This window comes from Echinops telfairi, unplaced genomic scaffold (assembly GCF_000313985.2).
Source record: "Echinops telfairi isolate 266 unplaced genomic scaffold, ASM31398v2 ScPeMD7_3533;HRSCAF=4204_0, whole genome shotgun sequence".
In the NCBI taxonomy this organism is placed as follows: domain Eukaryota; kingdom Metazoa; phylum Chordata; class Mammalia; order Afrosoricida; family Tenrecidae; genus Echinops; species Echinops telfairi.
The window spans coordinates 13435689-13454997 of record NW_022107431.1 but is presented as its reverse complement, the minus strand read 5'-3'; positions in this window follow the sequence as shown (position 1 = coordinate 13454997).

Sequence of the window (19309 nt, the reverse complement as noted above, 5' to 3'; positions counted from 1 at the left end):
CAGGGAGGAAGGGGGGGAAATGAGGACCTGATGCTGGGGGCTTAAGTGGAGAGCAAATGTTTTGAGAATGATGAGGGCAATGAATGTAAAAATGTGCTTTACACAATTGATGTATGTATGGATTGTGATAAGAGTTGTATGAGCCCCTAATAAAATGACTAAAAATAATAATAATAATAATAATAACAATAATTTTAAAATTAAATAAATAAATAAAAAGAGAAAGGGCTCAAATTTCAAAAGAAATTATGTGAACTTCCCAGCCAGGAGATGATTTGTTTGTGAAAGTTCTCTTAAAAATTACCTTTACAGGTCTGGACTTGATACATCACTCAGGAAAGATCTGTGTGGCTGAGGGTGGGAAGAGCTTCTCTAGCATTTTAAAGGCAGATGCAACAGTACAAGTGAAGCTAATATATTACCTATCTAAAAAATTTTTTAAAGTTGTTGTCAAGTCAATAGATTAATAAAATGTTTCCATTGACCTTGAAAAAAACTGATGGTCAGGGGAGATTCCCTGGAGGCTTAATCCATGAGTGGACCCTGCAGATGGATTTTGGGCTACCACTGTCATCCATAGCCTTCTGAAAACCAGGTGTTCACGATCGAGAGACTCATTCTGGGAGTAGAAAACACCAGCTTTCTCCCGAGGAGCAGCTGGTGGTTTTGAACTGCTGACCTTGCCAGTTAGGAGCCCAATGAATAACCACTACAGCCCCAGGTCTCCCCCTGTCAAGATTACATCCTAGAAAATCCTGTGGGCCATTGTACTCTCACATTGGGTTGTTATGAGTCAGATTGGGCTCCCTGACATATAGTAATAATCTCTCATGTCTCCCTTTCATATCACCAGATAGGAGCATCCAGGACAAGGCAACATTGAAAGAATAAGCCTGTCTTCCCACCCCCCAAAAATCTCCCTCTTATTTAAGTGCCATCTTCTTTGATTCTATTTCCAGCACCGGAAGTCATCTGGACCAACCTATTATAACTGGCTCTACTATCTACTACAGGCTGGCTCCTCGGGACTGCTGCCCCCTATTTAGCCCCTTCCCAACCAAGGGAGAGAATCCTGGGGACACAGTGCTTTATGAATTGGGCTGCTCACAACAAGGCCAGTGGTTTGAAACCACCAGCAGCCCCACAGGAGACAGATGAAGCTCTTCACTCTCGTGAAGAGTTACAGTCTCAGCACATCCTGATGCACCAGGCCTGGAGGACGACATCCCCGCTCTGAACAGCCAATGGACAGAGTGGACAATATGGCTGATCCCACCATGAGACACGCCGTCCCTTGATGGCCCTGGGCTCTAAGGAGGACAACACTGGAGACTCAGTGTCGGGACTGGCCCAGACTGACCCTGAGACACCGAGGCAAACCACTAAAAGCGTGCGGCAGAGCAACCGTGGGAGCAGAGCAGAGAGCCCCCGAGGGAGTACAAAGGACAGACTCTGGGGCCAGAGCATGGTACCCCATCGGTCCTGACTGAAGGACATGCCTAGAGATCAAAAATCAGACCTTGATTTATTTACAGGTTTTTCTTTCTGTTTAAAATTTTTTTCTTTTAATTAATTTGTTCTTCTATGGGTAATAGGTTTCCTTTTTTGTTGTCATCGCTGTGTTCTCACTGATCGCCTATATTGCAATGGCTTGGTCTTTGATACATATTATTATCTCTACAGATCTATCTAGATAAGATAGACTGGATGAATAGTCTGGAGGAGAAAACAATGGGACCAGCGCTTCCGGAGGCACACGGGAGAGGGGGAGGCGGGGGTAAGGAGGTGGTGCTGACCAACCCAGGGACAGGGACAGGGGAGCAACAAGTGATCCAAAATCAGTGGCAAGGAGGGTGTGAGAGGCCTGGTAGGGATTCAGCAAGGGCAATGTAACCAAGAGAGGTCACAAACCCAAATGAAGGTTGAGCATGATAGTGGGACAAGAGGAAAGTAAAAGGAAATAGAGGAAAGAACTAGGTGACAAAGCGTATTTATAGAGGTTTTAAGACTGGAATGTACATATGTAAATATATTTATATAAGGGTGTGGGGAAACAGAGCTACGTGCATATATTTAGAGGTTTAGTATTAAGTCAGCAGATGGACATTGGGCCTCCACTCAAGCACTTACTCAATGCAAGAACACGTTGTTCTATTAAATTGGTGTTCCAGGATGCACACCTTTCCAACACGATTGCTGAAGAAAAAGGTGAACATAAGCAAGTGTGGTGAAGAAAGCTGATGGTGCCTGGCTACCAAAAGATATAGCATCTGGGGTCTTAAAGGCTTGAAGACAAACAAGCAGCCATCTAGCTGAGAAGCATCAAAGCCCACATGGAAGAAGCACACCAGCCTGTCTGACCATGGGTGTAGAAGGGACCATTTATCAGACATCAAAGAACTGAAAATCATATCAGTGGGTGCCCACCTTCCTGATATGATCACTGAAGACAAACGTGTGCATAAGCCAATGTGGTAAAGAAAGCTGATGGTGCCTGGCTATCAAAAAATATAGCATCTGAGGTCTTAAAGGCTTGAAGATAAACAAGCAGCCAACTAGCTCAGAAGCAACAAAGTCCACATGGAAGAAGCACATCAGCTTGTGTGACCAGGAGCTGTCAAAGGGATCAGGTATCAAGCATCAAAGAACAAAAAATCATATCATAGTAAAGGTGAGTGAGTGCAGAGTCAAAGCCCATCGTTTGGCACCTGGACACCCCCTTACTGAAGGGTTGTGGGGAGGAGATGAACCAATCAGGGTGCAGGGTAGCAATGATGAAACATATCACTTTCCTCTAGTTCTTGAATGCTTCCTCTCCCCCACTAGCATGATCCCAATTCTACCTTACAAATCTGGCTAGACCAGAGGATGTACATTGGTACAGATAGCAAGTGGAAACACAGGGAATCCAGGATAGATGACCAGTGGTGAGAGGGGCGATGCCTGAAGGGTGGAGGGAATGTGGGGTAGAAAGGGGGAACTGATTACAAGAATCTACATATAGCCTCCTCCCTGGGGGATGGACAGCATAGAAGAGGGTGGGGGGAGATGTCAGACAGTGTAACTAATGACAAAACAATAATGATTTGTGAATTATGGAGGTTTCATAAGGGAGGGGGGAGTGGGAAGGGAGGGGGAAAATGGGCAGCTGATATTAGGGGCTAGAGTAGAAGGCAAATGTTTTGAGAATGATGAGGGCAGCAAATGTACATATGTGCTTGACACAATGGATGTATGTATGGATTGTGATAAGAGTGTACAAGCCAAGAAAAAAATTGTACAAGCCCCCAATAAAATAATTTTTTTTAAAAAAGAGCTACAGTGTCAGAAACTGAGCGTCCAGGGCAAGGCAACATTGAAAGAGTCAGGCTCTCACCCTCAAAGTCTCCCTCTTAGAGAGTCACAGTCCGATAGGGTCACTATGAATCAGCATCGACTCAATGGCAGTGAAAAAGAAGGGCACCTTGTCCCTTCGGTGACCTCTGTCCCCACCTGCATCAAGAACCAGAAAAGAAACCAAATGGTTCAGCTTTGGAAACAGGATGAGAGAACAGATAAAACCTTGGAAAAGTGAAATTTGGATCACTTTCTACAAGCAGCTTCCTTCACAGTCCGTGAGTCAGGAAGCTAAGGTAGTGGCCAGTGGCCCCAGGCCAGTGTGGGAACCAGGACCCCAAATCAGACCAGCGGTAAAGTTCTGCTCCAGTCACGGATGGAAGCAAAACAAAACAGCCCGGTACATCTGAACAACAAAAGGAAAATACTGATTCTTATAGTTGGGTGTTTTGTTTTGTTTTAGTTTTTGCTATCCAGGCTGGAAAATATATACTTAGTGATAAACTTCCAAAAAAAAAAGCTCTTGGAATTTAATTTGTCAGTGTTGCGTTTGGAAGGGAATTCTATGAGGGCAGTGTGTGTCTGTGTGCTTGATGTTAAAATGTATCCATGGACCAGTACAAGACTCTGGTTCTGTTATCACATCTTGGTTTTGTTTAGTTTTAAGTTACATGGAAACGTGACATTTTCAGGGAGGAGGGAGATTCGGGAAGGCGATCACAACAATACCAGGAACCCTCTTAACCGTCAAGCTCCTCCGGCACGTACCCACAGCAGGCTTGCTCACTGAGGGACCAAGGAGGCTTTTCCGTGAATCATTGACTCCTTTGTTGGCACGGCAGGGCTTCCTGTCGGAGTGCCACTGGGGCCTAGTCATGCAAAAGCCAGTCCGAGTCACCAAACACCAAAGCTTGCCTGTCTTTCGGAGACAAGCAGCATTCTGGGAGGCTAGAGTAGCCAGGGTTAACCAAAAGATATTTGAAGACATTTTAATTTTAACATTCAGGTGGTTCCTGCCTTTGGTCAAAACAAAGTCGACTTAACAAACTTTACAAACTATGACATGGCTACCATTATGTTAGGGAGGAAAAATGAGGTGGAGGGTCCTATAAAATAAACCCAAGGCATGGCCCCGACGTAAAGTAGAGGAACAGCGAAAAAGAGCAAGGCCTTCGAGGAGCTGGCCTGGCACTGTGGCTGCAATGGCACTGCTCAGGCAGAGGGGCGATTGCGAGGAGGGCACAGGACCCGGCACGGTGTTCCATTCTGTTGTGCACGGCGTCCGTCACCATGAGTTGGAACCAACCTGCTAGCATATGACGACGTGACATGGGACCCCAAAAATTTTTGGAGGATTTTCTGATAAAGTTGATAAATTGGCATGTAAGAAACCAGGCAAAGAACTCAACAAAAAGGTACTGGCTCTAACATTCTTCCCACCGTTCTTGTTGAATGAGAAGGCCGATTTGAAGCTAAGCCCCCTGAGCCCATCCACTCTCTGCTGCTCCTCTGGCATGTTTTCTCAGCGCAGATGGACTTGGACCTGCGAGGTCAGCTGTCACTGCCCAGGGTCAGCCTTGCATTCCTTTTCCAACTTGGGATACCGGGAGGTCCTACTTCTCCCCCAATGGCTGGCCCTTTTCTGTTATGGGATCTGAAGGTCTCTCATGAATTAATTCTTTTGTGTTGACAGTGTGGTCGACTAGAAGGACCTTGAACTTAGATGCCCAGCAGGCCTGCGCTCAAATCTCAGCTCTCTGCCTTACTGTGGACCTGACTTAGGCAAGTCACTTCCTTTTGTGAACCTGTTTTTCACGTCTCTTAAATGGGGATAGAATACTTGAAAGTGTTGAAACTATAGAAGCGCCTCACCTATGAGTATCTTCCGTTCTTTTTAGACTCTAAAAATGTAAATGGTGCAGAGCCCAGTAACCTCCTAGACACTCGCTGTCTGATAAATTGGCTCTCGGTCGGGAAATGGATGACCTGCTCCAGTGGTTGGTGATCCAGAGTGCTGGGCTGTGGAACTACTCAAGGATGAAATGTTGTCAGCAAAGATTTATCTCTTGAAATTTTCCCCTTATCCTCATAATCCTCTTGCTTTATTGGGCCATATAAAACAAGCTTTATATACATATACTGTTTTTCAGGCTCTTAGATACATTAACTATAACTTATATTAATAAAATTATAGCACCAGGGCAGATTGGGTTAGAAAGGTGCTGTGTCAGAATACCTGGGTACCACAGTCTCCAAAGTACCTGCGCTGATCCAGGCTCTTCCTCTCCAGGCTCATGGTGCCCGCACTGACTGTCAACACCTCCTTTTCGGTTAGCAGTTACTCACACTTTCACCCACGACTTCCCCAGACATGGGCGTCTACAGGAGTGCACGGTGACTTGTGTTCTGAGCTGCAGCCAGTCCTCCCTCTGGACTTTAAACCCGGGGTTGAGAATGGACCACCAATGTAGCCCGTGACTTTCCTCAAAACAATTCCAATCCTATTTCCTTCTGGCCCTTCCCTGACAGTAGACTTGGGAGGACCGCCCTGTTTCATCCACACATGTCTTGTGAATTTTTAATTTTAGGTGGCCGTCTCTGGGCTGCTTATACAAATAAGTCAAGAAGATTACACACCTAGAGGAGAAGCAGGTTCGCTGAACTCCAAAATCCTGCAGGAGAAACAGAAAGGAGCTGATCCAGAGGATAGAAAAGGTCTGTTCTTCATGAACGTACCCAAAATGTTTGGCCAAAAACACAGACAGTGGAAGCCACCAAGAAAGCCACATCTGAGCTGCTTCATCTTCTAGTCACTATATTTTAAAAACTAAGAACAAAGAGGTGAAATTGGTTTTAAGGTGTAATATACCACAAGATGCCACTGAATCTGTATATTCCAAATGTTATCATTTTCATATATAGTCAATATAAAAATAATCAATGAGGTATTTCAGAGTCTTATTTTCATACTAAGCCTTGAAAGCTCAATGTACACTTTGTATTGAAAGCACATTTGCATTGAATTGGACGGTACATGAATTTGATGTCAATATAATGGTTAAAATAAATAAATAAAGCACATCTTGTAATGTGCTACATTGCAAGTGTTCAATGGCCATGTGATTACTGGCTATCAGATCAGACTGAGCAGCTCTGGATTTAAATGTATATTGAATGTTTAAGTATTTACATTTATTTTTATGTACCTATATAAACAAATATATACATATATATGGGTTCCAAAATGTTCATGTAAGAATAGAATTAAAAGAGCATGGGATCTAACGTCCATTTCTAATTTTAAAAACACTCAACAAAATAGGAATAGAAGGGAAACTTCTCAACACATGAAGGTCATATATGAAAAACCAATGGCCAACATCTTGTTCAATGAGGAAAAATTGAAAAAATTCCTTCTGCGAATGGGAACTAGTCAAGGATGCTGGTTATTAGCGCTCTTACTCAACATTGTTCCACAAGTCGTAGCCAGACAATTAGACAACAAAGAGAAATAAAAGGAATCCAGATTGGCCAAGAAGTGACACTCTCACTATTTGCAGATTTTATATGCATAAAATCCCATGATTCAACAACAACAACAAATTGTTGGAAACTATAGAAAGATTTGGCAATGTAACAGGATACAAAATTAACATAAAAATCAATAGAATTTTTGTACGCTAATGAAGAGAGCTCTGAAAAAAGAATACAATACCAATTATAACTGTTACACAAAAGATGAAATACTTAGAAATAGACCTAACCAGAGAAACAAAATATTTGTACAAAGAAAACTATAGATCATAATTATAAGACACCAAAAGATCTAGATGCATGGAAAAATATTTCATGTCCATGGGTAGGAAGATTTAACATTGAAAAAATGTCAATATGACTCAGAGCAATCTATAAATACAATGTAATTCCAATCCAATTCTATTCCATTTATTTAAAAAAATAGGAAAATGAATGATTAACTTTATATGGAGAGGGGAGAGACCCAGAATAAGCAAAGAATATCTTAAGAAGAAAAATAAAATAGGAGGCCTCTCACTACCCAACCTCAAAACCTATTACAGAGCCACAATATTCAAAACAGCCTGCTACTGGTACAATAATAGGTACATAAATGAATGGAACAGAATAGAAAACTCAGAAATGAATTCATGTACCTACTACTGACAACTGTTGGTCAACAAGGGCCAAAAAACATTCAACATTAAATGGGAAACAGAACTCATACTTCAACCCATGAACAAAAACTATCAAGATTGATTAAAGACAGATGTAAACCCCAGAGCTATAAAGATCATCAGTGAAAGATGAGTGACAAATTTAAGGGTCCTATTTCAGGGCAGAGGCATACTATCAAACATAATGAAGGAAGAACATCAGGGAATGAGTCAAGGTTAAGTATATGACAACTGGCATGGTACGATGGTGTGGTGTGGTGTGGTAGATTGATGTACAGAAAATAAGTAGCAGCCTACCTTTCTTTCTTTCCTTGTTTAAGGATTCTCAAGGAATACACCTTCTTTGGATCAAACCGTTCTCACCTTGAAGAACAGCAGCTGCGGTTCCAAATAATTGCTCATGGACAACCTGTTTCTATGCTCTTCTTCCTCTCCTCTGGCCCTCTCTTGGAAATTGCAGATTTTTCCCATAGAAATGTATGTGAAATATCTCAAAACCACACATTTATATAGACTATTTATATTCTCGGTTCCTCCCTTATCAGCAGAGGAATACAACATGGATGAAAAATAAACTTTTGTCGCAATACAGCCCCCGATTGCAGAATGTGATGTTCGCATACATTCTCTGATACTGCCTAATAGCACTTACTGGTATGAGAGAAGTGGTGTCAAAGAGAGAAACTGTAGCAGGATTCAGGATTTTGCAGGTAGAGTTGTCCCTCGTGATGGCACGTTTCCAGGTAGTATGGCGGTATCTACAGGTTGCTGACGTGGAGTGAGGACAGAGGTCATTTTTATGACAAATGATGTGTTGGTTTTCTAACACATTATCACAAACTGGGTGGCTTAAAAGCACAGACATGTATTGTCTCTCTGAAGGCCCCCGGAGAAGGTCCTTCTATGTGCCATCTAACACCTGGTGGCTGCCTGCAGGCCTTGGTGATCTTTGCCTTGTCAATCCCTCACTCTGATCTCTGCGTCCTCTTTACCTGGCCTTCTCCTGGTGTACCTGTGTCATCACAGTTTTTCTGTTTTTCTGTGTCTGAGTCCAAATTTCCCCTTGATGTCTGCACAGCTATCATTAGATTAGGGCCCACTCTAATAAAATAGTATCTCCCCTTAACTTCATTATGTCTACAGAAAACTCTGTTTCCAAATAAAGTCACATTCTAAGGCTCTAGATGATTATGAATGTGGAATGAACACGGCTTAAATCAGTACAAGGTGAGAAGCTTGTTATCAATTTTATATACGACTTTTATTCGTGTACTTTGGTGGAAAAAATATTCTAGATAAATGACCCTTGACACCTAAGGCGCAGAATTGCCTTTGGTAAGTAGGGAGAGAGGAGAAGGGCAGTGGGTAAAGGAATACAGCTGTGACTCCGTGTGTGAAAGGTTTTCTTTGGAAGATTGTCTATTGATGGTGACTCACCTTCAGAGTGGCCAAACAACGAATGTGACAGCCTGCCCGCGTTCTCCACACAGTCTACTCAATATTGGGAGCTCTCGTTTCAGACAGGGAGTGAGACAGAGATATACATCCCCGCTCTGGTGGCTCAGAGGGACCATTAGTAACAAACACTTTTATTTATAATGAGGATCAGCTGAGATGTGGAAGGAAATGATGGCATGGCGGGATTTCTGGGAAAGCAAATGAACTAAGCAATAAAATCCAAGGTGTGCAGGAAAACAGCTCTAGGAAATTTCACATACACGCTTGTCCTGACCTTTTGTGCTTTCAAAGTAATTCCATTACAGTAATATCAGAGATGGTAGCCAAGAATATTTACTATAAATTCAAAATGTTTTCCTACTTATGTGGGTTCTCTCTCTAAAAACCAATGCCTATCTCACCTTCAGACACACCAAGAAATACCATGCGCAGTCCTGGGCACACCCAAAGCAAGAATATCCTATCTATACACCCTTGTCATCTCACCTTCTTCATAAAACAGAGCATTAACAGACAGCCAGAAATTACATACAGTCTGGAGAAGGAAGTAGCAGGCTGCATTAGCAATGATGAAATAGGAGTTCCCAAAATCAGCTGTGTAGGTTATGCAATTCAGAACTCTGTTAGGCCAGTTGACTAGAGAAATAAATTCCGTGGCACTCATATATACGTAATGTAAGAAAGAGTTTTATATCAAGAAGTAATTGTATATTAGGAAAGCATTCCAGCTCAGTCCAGATCAAGTCCATAAGTCCAATACTAGTCCGTAAGTCTGATACTACTCCATAAATTCCTCTTCAGACTCATGAAACCATAAGCAATGACGCAAACTGCAGGAAGATCACTGGCTGGTGGATGCAAAGTCTTGTGGATCCAATGGTGGTGGATACATCTCCAGGCTCTAGCAGGTCTCCGAGTAACTAGATGGCAGGAAGGTGAAGCTAAAGAGAGAGAGTGGAGGTTCCTAAGACCCTCCTTATGAGAAGGTCGCACCCACAAGAGGTACAATTAGGCTGTGACCTGATTAACAGGCTAGACTCCACCCCTACACTTTCATATCTTCAAGTTGACACAAAATTATTTAACTACCACAAGAACAATGTCCTAAATTATTAAGGACAAATCCCGTATATACTCATGCATAAGCTGAGTTTTTCAACACATTTTGAATGCTGTTTTTGTGGTAAATTTCGGTGCCTCGGCTGATACTCGGGTCGGCTTATACTCGAGTATATAGAGTATGTTTTCCTTCAGAGCTTAAATTGTTGCCCCAAAGTCAGGAGCACAAGAGAAAGGGTGAGCATTTAGGGACTGGAACCTTAATGAGGAGCACCTATTAGAATAGCACAAAGACCAGATGTCCAATCCAGGCAGGTTTGTCTGGGGTCAATCCCCTGATGTTCTTACTCACTACAATCATATTACTGGCTGTGGTTTATTTTCCCAGTGATTATCAGAACATGGGAGGCCAGGTTTGGGGCCCACCTCTATCAAGTACACATGTGGTGTATTGGACTGTGTGTCTCCAAAGGACAGGCTTATGCCCAAACCCTTGGTACCTCTGAGGGTGCACTGCTTTGGAAATGTTATAAGTAAGTTAGCACGAAAAGGGTAGTCTCTCATTCCACAAGTGGAGTCCTTGTAAGAAGAGATGCAGAGAGACATAGGAAGAAAGGGACCCTGTAGAGATGAAGGCAAAGGAACATCAGGAAATCACTAGGGCAGCGGTTCTCAACCCGTGGGCCGCCAATTTCTCAAGGGTCGTCCGATTCATAACAGTAGCAAAATGACAGTTATGAGGTAGCAATGTAAATAATTTTATGGTTGGGGGGTCACGACGACATGAGCAACTATATGAAAGGGTTGCAGCATTAGGAAGGTTGAGAACCTTGCACTAGAGGCCGAAGAGCCAAGCAAGGACCCTGTCCTAGATCTTTCGGAAAGAGTAGGACCCTGCTGACACCTTGGATTCAGACGTCTAACTTCCATTCCGAACTGGGAGTCAGTGAGCTGCTATTGCTCCAGGCCACCCGCTTGGAGGCACGTTGTGGTGGCGGCTGGGAAAGGGAAGCCACCCAGAAGCAGGCGGTACCGCGTGTGCCTCAGCACTGCCTTCACCCCTGGCTCCACCTTGCTTTCCTTCCCAGGATTTCCACTTGCTTTTTTTCTTTTTTGGTCTTTCTTACTTAGTTTTAGCTTATCTTGCTAAATGTGCATTTTTGTAATCTGGCTTAAATTCCTTTTCAACATAGAGAATTAGGGTGGGGGTGGGGGAGAGAGTTCTATGGACTTGTATTGGCAAAGGACCCCTGGTGGAACCATGGGTTACATGTAGGGCTGTTCATGGTGAGGTCAGCGGTTTGAACTCACCAGCCACTCCAAGGGAGAGGAGGCTTTCTACTCTTGGAAAGACCTACCGTGTCAGAAACCCACAGGGGGCAGTGCTACCCTGTCCCATGGGTCACTCTGAGTCAGAATTTAAATGGATGGCAGTGAAACAGAGAGAATCTTAAGTGAGTTGGGTGAGTAATGGGACAAGGTGAATTTCTCAACCAGGAGCTGTTCTGTTTCATAGTCCTCGTTTCTGTCTGTCTCCTGACTCTTTCCTCTCCCTCCAGGACTCTGGTATGCTCTTCTCCACCCCTCAGGGGAGTCCCTCCTAGGCACCCTTTACACTCACACTAAACTTAATGTGTTAGCCCTCCCAGAGGTATTTGCCTTCTTCCTAATCGTAAAATAAGAAGGTTTATTCACTCTGCAATCAAGTCCAGATACCAGGGAAATCAAGAGACAGTAAAGGAAGTAATTAGGGGCAGCAAAGGAGCTTCCTGATACTGCTAAACTTACATTACTCAGCCAGAATGATCCACCTGACACGTTCCAAAGGGAAATAGTACATTTAAATAACAAGTACAGTTCGCCAGCTTTATGGAAATCGCCTTCTGCCAATCATTTAAGTGGGCAGATTAGCTTAGATCCTGAGTAGAGAAGAAAAGAGATGATAGTGTGGGAACCTTTTTTCTTTTCTTTTTTCCATTCTTGTTGTAAAGTGCATGTGTGGGCCAGCATTTATCAGGTCCACACCTGTCAGATGTATAAGTTAGTAATATCCACTGCATTCATCACGGTGCACAGCCACCGCCCACCAGCGTGCAGTGGTAGAAAGACTGTCAGAGGGAGCTAAGCAGGCTCAGCTCTGAAGGAGGTGGATGGACCAGTGAAGAGGATCCTAATGATTAAGGAGGAAAGGTTCAACCATGGTGACCCTCTGTGGGTTTTCCCCAGACTGTACCGGTTTACAGGAGTGGAAATCCCAGTCTTTCTTCTGCAGAATTGCTGGTGGTTTTGAACTGCTGACCATGCAGTTTGCAGTCCAGCACGTAACCACCACACCACCATACCACCAGGGCTCCCTAAGGTCAGCGCAGAGCTCCTGTTTTCTTCAACGAAAGGGCAGCAGAAAAGAGGAAGACCCTTATCAATTCTCAGTCTTGGGGCTTAGATCAAATACAGTATCTGTTCTTATCAGAAAAGATGATTTGACACAGTGGTCTGCAATGAGCAGGACCACGTGGTGTTTCACTCTGTTGTAATTATGGTCACTATGAGTCAGAGCCAACAGGACAACCGCCTACCAACAACGACGGTACTGTTTGGACAGTGGTTCTCATCCGTATCACTTGAGCTGAGAAAAAAGAAAAGAAAACTAAAAGTCTCTCCACCAAACCCACCGCTGATTTGACACCCCTGGCTGGGACACATATCTTCATCCGAGAACAGAAGCAATGGCCCCCTTGGTACCAAGCCCATAACGACTCTCCCAGCTTTGTGGATAGAGTTACTGTCCGTGTGAGGTTCACTGACCTCTGGGCCCTGATCTGAGGCTGCCCTTGGAAACAAGGACTTTTGAGAGTTCAGGGTTTGGTTACTCTCACATATGCAAATCACAATGTGTAAGTTAATTTAAGAAAATACTTACTTTCTGCTGACATGAATTTTCAGCACATTATATTAATATCTCTCTTATAGAAGTAATAGATGGACACCTAACCTGCACACTGCCTGAGGTGGGGTTTTCCCCCCAAGCCAAACTGAAAAGATCAAATATAAACAGAAGTACATACTTTTATTTTTGCTTTTGCTTCTTTTGAAAAAACTCATCAAGGATTCAAAAGTAGGTATGTAAAAGTAAGACTAGAATGCTCCTTACAGGCAAGGATGGTGAGACTTTGTCTTACATGCTTTGGACATGTTATCAGGAGAGTACATCATGCCTGGTAAACGGTGGCACGTCGGGCAAAAAAGAGGTAGGCCCTCAAGGAATTAGATGAAAACAAAGGCTTTCAGTGGTGAAAACACTTGGAAGCTGTTCATAAGGTTTTCAGGGGCTTTTTCCTCCGAAGTGGGGAGCCGGGTCCTTCTTCATTGTCGGCTCATAGTCTGGAAGCTCCACTGCAACCAGTTTACTGTGGGTGGCCCTGCTGGCATCTGAAATACCAGCGACACAGCTTCCAGCAGGACAGCAACCCACAAGCCACCACAGTACGACAAACTGACGGACAGGTGGAGGGAAGAAATTGTGTAGACATCTTTAAATGGGAGGCCAGCATGACGTGTTCACTGTCATTGAAAGCCGAATAAAATACTCTCATTAAAAAAGCAGATCCTCACTTAAATTGTGAACACCTGGTTGACAGAAATCTGTGGCTAACGTGGAAGCCCCAAACCCATTTGCAGGGTCCACACGTGGACTAAGCCTCTGGTGAATCTCCTCTGATCATAGTGGAGGGCTGTGAATAGCTTTGTTATCAGACAGAGAGCATTGTAAAGTTGATTATGGTCGATGTTGTCAGGTTAAAACGCAAAATCTTTTCATTTGATCTCCCTTCTGACCCATTTTAAAGTTGCTTCCACTAAAAAAAAAAGAAAGTGCAGAGTATTAATTGTGGACTAAGTCTCTGATGAGTCCTTTCTGACCACAGACCAAGGATGTGAATAGCTTTGTTATTGTGCAGAATACATTGAAAAATGGATTGTTGCAAATGTAGTTAGGTTAAAATCTAATGCCTTATCATTTGATCTCCTTTATGACCCATTTTAAAATTTGTTCTAGTTTCTAATAGATTCTGCTTTCTTTTATATTGAGGTTTTTCTCTGTTTTCGTTATTCTTGCTACGTTTTGTTTTCTTAGTTGTTTTTGGTCGTTGTTGTTTTTATACATCTTTCTGTATATGAAATTCTGCATAGATAAATCTATAGAGACAGTAACTAGATTGATGTTCCCTCAGGGGCATGGCAGGGGAGGTTGAGGGGAAATCGGGAGCTAATAGCGATGAGTACAAGAAAGAAGAAAGTGTTCTAAAACTGATAGTGGTGATGACTGTGTGATTATACCATTGACTTGTAGAATATGTGAATTATATGCCAATAGAACTGTTAAAATTAATAGCCATCACTCATTGAGGGAGTGTTCTTAGTACTTTTCTAATCTCTATGGTGTAGGAACTGTTATTAATCCCATTTCCAGCCGAGGAAACCAAGGCAGCTGCTCAAGGTCAAACACTTAGTCAGGGGTCAAAACTGGATTCGACACCCAGCTCTAACGCTAGCACCCAGGCCTAAATCATGGAGCCAGACAGCCTTTCAAATAACACTGTGTCAACTAACACTGGAAGGCAAAGAGATCGTCTGTGAGACCCACGGGATGCTCAACACCAAGTTCTTTTCCATCAAGGAGGATCTTGCACCACACGGAGAAGAGCTAAACAACACGGACAAATTTTAATGCCCGCAACATTGACAGGCTTAGCTTCCTCCCACCTACATTGCCTGCAGACCAAATGGAGTCCTTAGGAGTCCTCTACGCTTGTTCCCTAGAGATCACTCTCTTACCTTTGGCCCCCTATAGGACAGGGGTTCTCAACCTTCCTAATGCCACGACCCTTTAATACAGTTCCTCATGTTGTGGTGACCCCCCCAACCATAAAATTATTTTCGTCGCTACTTCAAAACTGTAATTTTGCTATGGTTATAAATCGGGTGACCCCTGTGAAAGGGTTGCTCGACCCCCAAAGAGATCATGACCCACAGATTAAGAACCGCTGCTATAGGACAATGTACAACTGCCTCTTGGGGTTTCAGAGACTGTAAATCTTTATGAGAGAAGGCACTTCCTCTTTTTCTGATAGAGCAACTGCTGGGTTTGAGCCTCCAATTTTGAGGTTAGCAACCCACTGCTTCACCCACTACACCCCCAAGGTTTCAAAGGCAATGAAATCTTGCTATCCAATTGAACGTGGAAGCAGCAGTCAAGGGATCAAAAGGCACATTGCATTGGCTAAATCTGCTGCACAGGACTTTTTTAGAGTTTAGATGTTTAGAGCTAGGATGTTACTTTGAGGACGAAGGTGCTCCTGACTCAAGCCATGGTCTTCTCCATCGCCTCATCTGAACATGAAAGTGGGACATTGACTAAGGGAGACCAAGGAAGAACAGATGCACTTGAACTCTGCTGGAGAAGAGTATTGAAAGTACCATGGACTGCTGAAAAAACAAACAGCTTTGTCTTGGAAGAAGTATGGCCAGAGTGCTCCTTAGAGGCAAGTATGGTAAGACTCTGTCTTACGTACTTTGGACACATTTGTCAGGAGAGACCAGTCCCTGGAGAAGGACATCATGCTTGGTAAAGTGGAGGTGAAACAGAGTAAGACCATCTATGAGATGGATTGACACAGTGGCTTCAACAAATGGGCTCAGACATGGGAGCAATTGTGAGGGGGCCTTGCAGTGTTTTGTTCTGTTGTGCACAGAGTCCCATGGGTTGAAGCTGACTCGATGGCATCTAACAACGGTTGAACAGAGTAAAATTGCCTCGATCACACTGATGGTGTAGTGATTGTGTGTTGGGCGCATGGCCAGCAGTTCAAACCCACCAGTAGCTCTGAGGGAGAAAGACTGGACTTTCTACTCTTGTAAAGAGTTTGTCTTGGATGAGTCAGACTTGGCTTGATGGCAGCAAGTACAGGGTTTCCAAGGCTGAAGTCTTCATGGAAGAAGACTGCAATAGTCCTCCCGGGAAGCAGCTGGTGGGTTTCAACTGCCAACCTGGCAGCTCCCAGGTGGTCACTTTAACGACTGCACCACCAGGGCTCCTTCTGCACAAGCTAGACAACGTGGCTAACAAAGCGATGTGTGCTATTTGATGTGTCCAGCAGATGTCACTAGATTTCCATGGATGTGAGGTCAGGGACTGCTGAGTCAGTACTTGGTGCTTCAGCTTCCCACTTGGGAGGAGGCAGTTATGACAAACTCATTGTTCTAGTAAATCCTAAAATAGAGCACTGTGTGACTGCCAAGAGCATCCACCCCAAAGAAGTTAAATCAGTCCAAAGTTTAGTAGTCCGTTCTTGGTATTCATGATAATTACTGTAATTGTTCAAGGTTTGAGTGTTTAATTGATGTTGATTTTAAAAGAGCTTTAATTTTTTTTATATTCTCATCTCAGGCCAGCTCAAGAAAGAGACAAGTGATAGTCAACTGGATGCTAGTTTGAAGGAAAAAAGCATTTTTATTTTTAAAGGTAAAATAGATGGTTTTAGGTATTTTATAAAAGCAAAATGACCAATGCTGTAAGTAGGAGAGAAAAAAATGCATAGGTCTAAATGCTTAGGAAATACATTACATTCCACTAATCATATTGTCTGTATACTGGTTATGTATTCTTTTATTCTCTTACTCATACTTTTTAGATAGACTTTTATATTTCCTAGGAGCATATATTTCTTTCTTTTTTCTTTGTTAGGAGCATATATCTCTTATTGAGAAAAATCATTTACATTGATAAGTGAAGGCATAGTGTTAGGCAGGGTTTTCTAGAGAAACAAAACCAGAACACTTATGATTTTATATGTTATGTGTGTGTGTGTGTATACAGCAAGAAGGAATTTAACAAATTAGTCCACACAGCAGTAGAGAGGGCTCAGTTTAACCCACTTTCATGGAACAGTTAATATACTGAAGGTCCTTTAAATCACACCAGACTGCCGGTTCAAGGTCAAAGAAACAGACAGTGGAGTCTGCCCACAGGCAGCACACAGCAGGGTGGGTCAGCAACAGTCAGTAGCCCCTGGAGCTTAGTGAAACAGGCCCCAATGAGATTTCAAACTCAAGCTACGTATGCACCAGCAGCTCTGCAAAGCAGTTCTCGAAGGAGCCTCAAGTTTTAGCAACACAATCCAAGGGTTGGCTCAGCCCACCGGTAGTGCAGCAAACAGTTGCAGCAAATAACTAGATCAATCATCAGCACACTGGTCCAATCACCAGGGAGGAAGAGCGAGGGGATGCCGGCCTCAGAAAGTATGTATCTAGGTCGCCCTCCAATCAAGCTGCAACCTGATTAAACTCCACTCACATGCTCCTACGGAGGCCCAGTTGGCACAATAAACCTGACTATCACAGGTATAAAGAACCCCAAGGAATTCTGCCTTCCCTTGTCTTCTGGGGAAACAAAATAAACTGCCTCCCTTAAAATAAAAAAGTAGGGTGTGTTGAAAAGCCAAGTCACGGAGAACAACAATGGCATGCTTGAACTATACAACCAAATCCTTCTATTTGCACGTTTACCCATTTAATTTAAAGTATTAACTCTCACTGCCAGCAAGTCAATTCTGACTCGTATCACAGATACATTAAAGATATGGTTTCCTATCATTGAGATTGTTTTTTAAATGGAAGAGTTGGACACCCCATAGAAAAGCATGCTTACTTACCAGGCTGGGAGATGGAAACTAGATTGTTGTGAAGGGAAAGTGTTCAAAGGACCTGGAGAACTCAACCAAGGGGGAGACTCATTTCTAGGTGCACCAAGCCTGTTGTCTCAGTGCCTTTGCACAGGACATTCCTTCCCTCTAGCCTCATCCTCTGACTGTCCTGCCCATCACTAAAGGTCAAGCTCAAACTGTTCCTCCACAGCAAACAAGCCTCAGAGCCAGCACCTCCTTCCTCTCTCCCCTCAGCACGTTAATGAACTGGGAGGTGGGCTGATAACTCCAAGGTCAGTAGTTAGAAACTACCGTCTCCTCCACAGGAGAATGATGAGGCTTTCTACTCTTGTATAGAGTGACAGTCTTGGGAACCCACAGGGCAGTTCTGCCCAGGCCTATAGGGTCACTATAAGTGGGAATCAACTCAATGGCAGTGAGGTTTGGTTTGTACTTTTTGTTTTCCGCCACAAGAGAGCATATCTGATGGAATTGTTGTGGGGCAGGGAGGCTGGGGCAATGTGTACCATAAACTGGAACATGGGTGTTGGCAGCACTCTGCTGTTCCCTCCCGCCTCTCCTACATACTGGCTGTGTGGCCTTAGGGATGCTAACCTTGCCCTTACCTCATTTCTGATGCATAAAACAGGGCAACCATATTGGATTGCTGGGAGGATCAAAGAATACAATCGTAGGTAAAACATAACCCAAAGTGCCTGACATAAAGACAGCCAGTTGCTACCTGGTCGACCCTGACTCCTGGCAACTCCACATGTCTCCGTGTAGAACTGTGCTAACTAAGATTTTCAGTGGCTGATCTTTTCAGATCTTTAAAGCCAGACCTTTATTCTAAGACACCTGTGAGTGGGCTCAAACTCCCAACCTTTCCATTAGCAGCAAGCATGTTCACTGTTTGTACCAGCAGGTTCTCTTTGGCATAAAGCAGCTGTGGTGAAAGTTGACATTGCAAAAGAAAGACCATGGAAGAATGAGTGCCTTTGAATTATGGTGCTGGTGAAAGGTACCAACACCTTTGTCTTGAAAGAAGTACAGCCAAAATGCTCCTTAGAGGCAAGGGTGGTGAGCCTTTGTCTCGTGTACTATGGACATGTTGTCAGCCTGTCCCTGGAAAAGGACATCATGCTTGGTAAAATAGAGGGGCAGCAGAAAAGATCATCTCAAGGAACTGGATTGACCCAGTGACTACAACAATGGGCTCAAACATAACAATTGTAAGGTGGCCCAGGGCCGGGTGGTGTTTCCTTCTGTTGTACATAGCACTGATATCAGTTGGAACTGAATTGACAGCACTTGGAAGCAATGTGTGGTAGCTTTTATTAGCTGGCCTTTTAGGAGGTAAGATATGCTCCACTGTGTCACCTGGGGAGCTTTTGAAACACCGGTGCCCTGGCCCCACCTCAAATCCTCTTTTAAAAATTCTAGAAGGGGTGGCCCAGGCATTGGTATGTTTCAAGGCTCCCCAAGTGAATCTTCTGTGCTAGGATTAATGCCCATCCAATTAGATTGCTACTTCTTTGATAACCAGTACAGTGTCTTTGTATC